An 8,526-nucleotide genomic window follows, 5' to 3' on the forward strand; every position below is an offset into this window, starting at 1 on the left:
TGTATAGTAATGAGTAGGGTTGGATTATTTATTTTATCTGTAGATGTCTCTTCCAACTCTGATAATTTATGATCCACAGAACAGTAAATCCTAACTTGTCTGATCCTTTCAATGACTCCTCGAATCCTCCCTCATCCATTCCAGGAAAGCACAGAAAATGAGATGACCTCTTTGGTTACCAGACAGATGTTGGCAAGCCACTTGGGATTCCACGGCCTCTGTAGCTACTGTGATGATCATGCCCAGTTGCAGCTAAAATCTGTTGCTGGCAAGATTTGTACCCTGTTTGCTGAGCCTGGACTCTAGCTGCTGCCTCTTACTTCCTCTCATTAAGGCAAAGCACCATCTTATTTTGTTTTGTTTTCCCTGCATGTTTTGAGTTTGCTGCTTCCCAGCTCTTTTTATTAGAACAGACATAATTAATAACTCCTGGCACATGGAGCAGCCAGATTGGACAATCTGCCTTTTGCTTTCTCGAACTGTCTTCTTCTGAACAATCTGCAAGCCTGAATTTATAGCCTGGACCCCAAAGAATCAGGAACTCACCACACTGCCAGCTTGAAAAAATAAAATTTTCTTTGTAGTTCATAGTGGAAGTTTTATTCAGTTAAGAACTGAAAGTGACATGTGGTCTCATCCTTTCTTAAACCTCTCCTGAAAATATGATTCTGCGGACTTCTTTGGTCAGCATTCTAGAATTTTCCTTTGGGGATCATCAGGAGTTTGTTCCTAAGGTCTAATCCACTCAATTTCTTTGGCAGCCCAGACCCATTACATTTAAAGAAAGTGTTAGTCACTCAGCTGTGTCTCTGCGATCTCATGGACTGTAGCCTGCCAAACTCCTCTGTTTATGGAATTCTCCAGGTGAGAATACTAGAGTGAGTAACCATTCCCTTCTCCAGAGGATCTTCCTGACCCAGGGATCAAACCCAGGTCTCCTGCATTGCAGGCAGATTCTGCATTGGGCCACCAAGGAATCCCATTTTCTTTTTTTTTTAGCAGAGATTAAAAACAGAGTAGCCATTCTTATTTTACTTTTTATTGTGATTGGAAAAAAATTATTAAATACCTTATCAGAGTCCTCTATTTGCCATCAGATTTCGTTGGCCTTTTCTACTTCAGGAAACATTTCAAAATATCAGGCATATCCAATCCTGCCATTTGGACTTTGGTTAATTTGTCCACGTTTGCTTAAATTAATAGAACCTAAATTGGACAGGTGCAATTATTTAATAATATTTATCGAGCTACTACTTTTATCTTGGTGCTATGGAAGACACAAATTTGAATAAAATAAGATTTCTGGTCTCCAGTAGCTTGCAGTTTATAATGATAGTGATTATAATGCAGGGCTGAGCTATACTAACTTACAGCAGTGGCATAAATTTGTTTGCTCCATAGGATCTCCTGGGGAGCTTATGAAACTATTGAGGACTGTATCCTAGTCCCAAAGAAGTTCTGATTTAACTCATTCTGGAGTATATCACAGGCCTTAAGAGTTTAAAAAATTCTCAGATTCTAATGTTCAAGCCACTTTGGGGGCCACTGGTATATTTGAAGGATTGAGATACATATACACATGACATTTTAATAGAGAAATCGAGAAAGTCTTTACATGATAGTTTAGTACAAATTTGTATTGAGGATTCAGTTTATCAGTGAAGATCAACTTGCTGGGTTGTAGGTGATGCAGACTAGAAGTTGGACCTCAGCTCTGACTCTTTGTGGCTGTGTGTGCCTGGGTGAGTTACCCTTTCTGAAGGACAGTCATGAGCATCCTCCGTGAAGGAATGTAGGGTGCGTGAAGGAAATAGTGGGAGGGAAGGTGGCAGGTGGGGGATGTAAGTTTTCCTTAGGAGGGGATTTGTAGGAGGGCAGGCCCAGAGGAGACACAAAGAAAGTGGTGAATGGGACACATGATAGAGAAGACACTTTTCTTATTGTCTAAAACATCTCTCCATCCAATCCACCCACCCAAATCAAAGCCAATTCAGTTGAGTTCTTGTTAGTCTCTCCAATAAAATTTTATACCAACAGAACACAAATCTATGGCTAAAGCTTCAGACCAGAGTCATGTCTGAGCAACCAGTTCTCATGAACAGAATATATATGTAGCTCCTTCATCAGCTGCTTCCCATTTCTCTCTCTTCCTGTTACTAAGACTCTGGCATTCCCACTGAAAAACAAACACAATGAGAAAAAGAAACCGTATCAAATATATAACAGAACAGGTTTCCCAGGTGACACAGTGGTAAAGAATCTACCTGCCAAGGCAGAAGACACAAGAGACATAGGTTTGATCCCTGAGCCAGGAAGTAAGAGTAGGAAATGGCAATCTTCTCCAGTATTCTTGTTTGGAAAATTCCATGGACAGAGGGGCCTGGTAGACTATGGTCCTTCAGGTTGCAAAGGGTCAGACACGACAGACAGGACCATGCATACACGTGGACAAAATTAGAAATTGAGACTGAAGAAAAAGCTGAGAACAAACTACCTCTACTCTGAATTAATCCAGATCTGCCCAAGTTAGCATTAATTGCTTTTCATGATTCCATTGTAAGATTTATTTGAGTAACAAGTGGTTATTACACTGAGAATGTTGGTTCCTAGATTCTGTCTTGAGGCCCTTGACAGGGTCAACAGGAAACAAACCTACCTCTACAAGCAAAGAAATAGTTTTGTTAGAGCAGACTGAGGAATTCCAATAAGAATGTCACATAAGTTGCAAATTCGTGGAGGAGAAAGCTGTAGACATTTTGTAGAACAGAATCAAGTCATAAAATACAGGGGCTAGAAAGGCCTTTGGAGTTCCTTTCATCCGTCCTTCAATATGCGCAAATGAGGAGATGGGGACTCAGAGCGGTAATGTGATTTGCACAGGATCACACAGTGACATAACTGCCGTAGAACGGAGGGAAGTGAGGTGCTGTCTCCTGGTGCTCATTTTCCATAAGATAAACAATTTATTTGGTTTTTCAATCAGGAAGAACTGGTCTTTCCTGGAATTACAGCTTACCTTACAACCACTGAAACTTGTCATATCCCTATATTGTGACCACAGGATTTTGTGCCATTTTGTAAATCAACCTGATTTCTTGAGTCCAGTTTGTTACTCCAGCACTATTACTTTGTCCAGTACCCCCCTACTTTTTTTTTTTTTTGCCATTTTTTAAAAATGTTAATTTTACTTTGGTATAGGGCTTCCCACGTAACTCAGGGGATAAAGAATCTGCCTGCAATGCGGGAGACCTGGGTTTGATTCCTGGGTTGGGAAGATCCCCTGGAGAAGAAAATGGCAACCCACTCCAGCATTCTTGCCTGGAGAATCCCATGGACAGAAGAGCCTGGCGAGCTACAGTCCATGGGGTCGCAAGAGTTGGACATTACTTAGCACTATCTTTCCTTCTTTACTTTGATATATTAGAAGCGTCAGTGCAAATTGTCTTAATTCCTTTGTAGAGTAAAAAGATAAATGATGTATATACTATTATTATCTTTGTTTTACATGAGGAAACTGAGTTTCATAGAATTGAAGAAATTGCAGCTTCCCTAGCTCGTTAGTAAAGAATCTGGCTGCCAGTTTGGGAGACACGGATTCAATCCCTGGTCCAGGAAGATCCCACATGTTGCAGAGCAACTGAGCTGGTGGATCACAATTACTGAAGCCCACACAGCCTAGAGCCCATGTTCCACAGCAAGAGAAGCCACAGCAATAAGAAGCCTGCACACAGCAACTAGAAAGCAGCCCCTACTTGCTGCAACTAGAGAAAAAGCCCGTGTGGCAACAAAGACCTAGCACTGCCAAAAATAGATAAATAATATTTTTTAAAAAGAATTGAAGACATTGCTTGAATCTCATAACTGGCAAGTGGGAGGCATGAGGTTAAATCCAGGTCTGACTGATCCCACCCCTAATACTCCCTCCCTACCCTGGGTGACTCTGGAGATATTTATTGCCCAGGAGTGGGAAAGCTGCCCAAGGTCTGCTGAATGGCCTGAGTGTGCTGCTTTCCCACAGTGCTTTGCTGCTTTATTCTTTAGAAGTGCCTAATTATTTCACTCAGCGAAACCTCAAATCTTACTCCAAACAACTGGCTTCCAAACAATTGGCTATTTTCCCTGTTTTAAATGTTGGGGAGAGAAACTCAACTAGATATTTTTCTTTTTAACTCCAGGACTTTACGAAAACAAAAATAATCATATTACGATGTCAAAAATAAATTTTAAATGTGCAAATGTGGGGGAAAGACACCTCCTGTCTGGGAGAATCGAAAGGAATTTAAAGAGACTCCTGTGTGTTCTTTGTGTGAAGTGCAGTGGCCACAGTTCAGATTAAGATGTTAATAGGACATTAATAAGAATGAGCTGGGGGATAAACACAGGATTGTGAAATAGGTCCCTAAAGTCATGTAAGTGAGAAGCACAGTATGTGATTGGGACTCTGCACTGTCCTGTCCCTATTATCAGGGCTGACCCCACAGAGACAGATTCCTCCCTGCTATTGCTGCTACTGAGTCAACTGCAATACCTTATCAGCTCCCAGCTCTGAGCCAGGTTTTTCAGCTGAGCAGAGACACTAGTTTGTGCCCTTAAGAGCTCCAGGATGGTTGATGAATTTGGTAACAATGAGCAAAACTTATGCCCAAGAAAATATTAGAATTCATCTTAATGGGCAGGTTAAGTTTCAGGGCTGAATGAAGTGATGCTGGACTATGGTAAAGTCTTATAGTGGACAACATGGTCAAGTCAACGTGGACGACAGTCAAGTCTTACAGTGATAGAGTTTGCAGAAACCTCAAAGATAATAGTCTATACCTTCATTTTATATGAGAAGTTTCCAGGGAGGCTAAGAGAGGAAGGCTGCTTGACTCAGGGCCATTGCAGTTAATTCATTGTCGTAATTATGGCTGCTTGTTAGGTAACAGATTTTGTGCCACACATTTAACAGATTCAGCCTCTTATCCAATTCATGACACTGTGATAAGGTAGTTGTCATCCCCATTTGGAGATGAGAAAACTAAAGCACCAAGTTGGGAATTGTTTGCCTGAGATCACACAGCTAGTAAGCTATACAGGAGAGATTTGAATACCAATATGACTGATTGTGGGGCTTCCCTGGTGGCTCAGTGGTAAAAAACCCACCTGCCAATGCAGGAGCATAGGAGATGCAGGTTCGATCCCTGGGTTGGGAAGATCCCCTAGAGGAGTGCATGGCAACCCACTCCAGTCTTCGTGCCTGGAGAATCTCATGGACAGAGGAGCCTGGTGCGTTATAGTTCATAGGGTCGCAAAGAGTCGGATATGACTGAAGCAACTTAGCATGCATGCATGCATAACTGACTTCAAAGTCCACCTTCCTTCAACCATTAACAACAGAGCTGGGAGTGGCATCCAGAGCCAGGCTCACGCTTGGGAATGCTCTTCACGCAGGTAAACTTTGAGTATATTCAGTGACTTATTCGCTTTTTATTTTTCTGAGGACCCGCTATGACCAGATCTTAGGCTAGACCCTGAGGATATCAACAGTTAGTAAGTGCAGATTCTCAATCTCCTGGATCTTAAAGTATAATGGAGTGATTGACACTTGAACAGGAAAATTACAGTAGAGCGTGGTAAGCGTTATTGTGGAGACATAAACAAGGGCTGTGGGAGATCAAGATAGAGCAAATAGTTTCGCCTGGAAGGAATGAGGGGTGACCTCATAGAGATGGTGAAATGAGAGTTGGGTCATGACATATGACTGAGTTTTCCTATCACAGAGGGGAAGAGATACGTTCCAGAAAAGAGGAACAGCGTGTGCAAAAGCCCCAAATTGTGAAAGACATCAGTATGTTGGGGTAAGAAGTTCAGGGCAGCTACGTGAGGTGAGGCGGCAGGAAATGAAGTCTGGGGTCAGATTGTAAAGGGTGTTATGTCCTCCCATCTAGGAATTTTGTCTCAATACTATAGGCAGTGGATCATCAACCTGGATTCTTAAACTGAAACATGTCTTGGATAGATTTGCTTTTTGAGAAGATAACCCAAGGAGACGTGGAGGACAAGGAGCAGCTATTTCAGTGGTCCTGCTGAAAACTGATGAGGACTTGAGCCCAAGACATTGTGGATGGAGAGGCAGGATGAATGAGGGTTATTAAGTTCCCGAGTTGAACTCCGAGGGGTATGATGACTGGTTTGTGGAGGGAGAGGAAAGGACACATCTGACGATGACCTTGTGACTTCTAGCTTTAGAGGGTGGAGTGAAAATGATGCTCATAGCTGGGACTGAACACCAAGGATATAGAGCAGGTTTAGCAAAGCTCAGAAGAGAGGTCGGGGAAAGGGAATTCTCTTTCAAGCCTGCTGTTTTAAGCTTTTGCAAAAACACCCCACTGGATATCCAGGGGCATTTGGGAAGACAAATACCATGGTTGGGAGAGGAGATGGAGCTTGGGAAGGAGACCTCAGGATATCAATGGTACTTAACATTCTCAAATCTATTGGGTGTCCCTTGGAAGATGTTTGACACTGAAAAAGATGAAGCCCCAAGGTAGATCATGAGTGTATCCTGTGTTCCCTCTCAGACCCAGAATCCCTTAAGCAGAAAGGGCTCCTGCAGGGCAGGTTCTCAGGGCAGGTCACTCTGGCTTCCTCGAGTGGGATGTGGACCCATGCCTTCATTCCAAGCTCATGACAAAAGTGAAGTGAAGTGATGTCGTTCAGTCGTGTCCGACTCTTTGCGACCCCATGGCCTATAGGTTTCTCTGTCCATGGGATTTTCCAGGCAAGGATACTGGAGTGGGTTGCTATTTCCTTCTCCAAGCTGATGACAAAGTTGCTATTGATTTACAATTTTTTTCAAATAACTTTCTGAAATTATTAACCTAAAAACTATGTACTGAGAGCATAATGGCTGGTGGGGCTTGGAGGGATGAGTCACACACAATCTCTGTCTTCAAGGTGTTTCTGTCTAATATTAGATGGAACTAAACAGCAAATTAAGAAGCAAGTATGAAAGTGTTTTAGCAGGGAGCCTGACTTAATAGGTGGGAAATCATTTTCATTTAAGAAATGATATCCATAAGTATATGAGAGAGGGATAAAGATGGTTCTGAGGAAGAGGAGATTCCTAGATTTATTGGAGGTATGAGGGAAGGCTTCTTGGAAGAGGTGGGATACAGGCCTAAGGTGTGGGCAGAGTTGGAGCAGGCAGAAGTGGCAGTTGTTGGGGACCCAGACACACTGTCTGATAAGAAATTATGTGCACAGGTGGGACCAGTTGCTAAGAAAGACCCCAGGCAAGCGCAGTGGCTCTGGTCCCACAGCAACAGAGCGCAAGAACTGAGACTCGCCCCAGACACTGGGTTCACAGGGCTGAGCCACCAGAAGCAGGGCTAGTTCCCAAGAAGGGCCAGAGGGCTCCAGCGCCCCCGTCCCTGCCCCCATCTTGACTCATTGTGGGACGAAGCTGTTTTAGTGCTTCATTTCCCTTGGTCAAACCAGGACGATTTGAATGCACCTGCCTCTCTTCCGTCCCCACTGCGTGGTGAGGGTGGCCGTTGCGAGAGGCAGGGAGCGTTTCCTAATTGCGGTCCTGTGGCCGGAGCGCCACGTGAGGGCTCTTGGCGGTCTCACTCAAATGAGGTGGGGGCTGGCTGACTGCTCAGCCACACTTGGAGGGCGCCTTGGTTATTCCTTCTCACCAGACCTCTGGTCTGGTTTTGAAGCTGCACATTTCAGAAGCTCGTTGTTGCTCTTTAAAAAAAGGTGAGGGGAGGAAGTGGGGGTGAGGGGTGAGAGGAGTTCCACCTGCCCAGTCTCTGCCGGGTCTCTGAGTGGTACTCTGCATCTCGCTCTGGTGTCCCCACCAAATCAGACACATTTGAGATGCAGAGTGAATGTGCTCATTGAAAAGAGGAAGAAAGATGGGGGGAAAACAGTAAAAGCTACAAAACATCACATGCATCTGGAAGGGTCTTAGGGTCCTTTCACACCAGGTGAATTTTTCTGGGAATGTTTACTTCATCGCTCAAGGGGTCACCCTCTTTTGCTTCAGGCATGCAGGACCTTTGCTTTTCCATTCAGAGCACAGCTCCCACCCACACGGTGACCAGGAAACCACAGAAGCCTGAGCCAGCATCCCCAGGACGGTGAGACAGTTGGGGTCAGTGTTTCACACACAGCAATTAGAGGTGTTGGCCTGCTCGAATTCTCTTGGTCTCCAGGGCGCTTGATGATGATGAGAAGAATGATGATGAGAAGAATGCTATCAATAACTCTCTGAAGTTGTGAGTCATACTGCTACAAAGCGCTTTCACATTTATTGACTCATTTTCTCTCAACAGCAATGGAGATCCCAGTTGCCTTCATGGTATCCCCAAAAGATAAACTCCCCCTCTAGCAAAGTGAACTTAAGTGTGGATTCATCGTTTAGAGCTGCACATGGTAGAACTTTTCGGATTTACATTGTGGTCTTGCCCTCACCATCTGGGTGACCTTGGACAAATCACTTCACCCCTCCTAGACCTTAGCTTCTTCATATGTAAAATG

Source organism: Capra hircus, chromosome 1 (assembly GCF_001704415.2).
Source record: "Capra hircus breed San Clemente chromosome 1, ASM170441v1, whole genome shotgun sequence".
Classification (NCBI taxonomy): Eukaryota; Metazoa; Chordata; class Mammalia; order Artiodactyla; family Bovidae; genus Capra; species Capra hircus.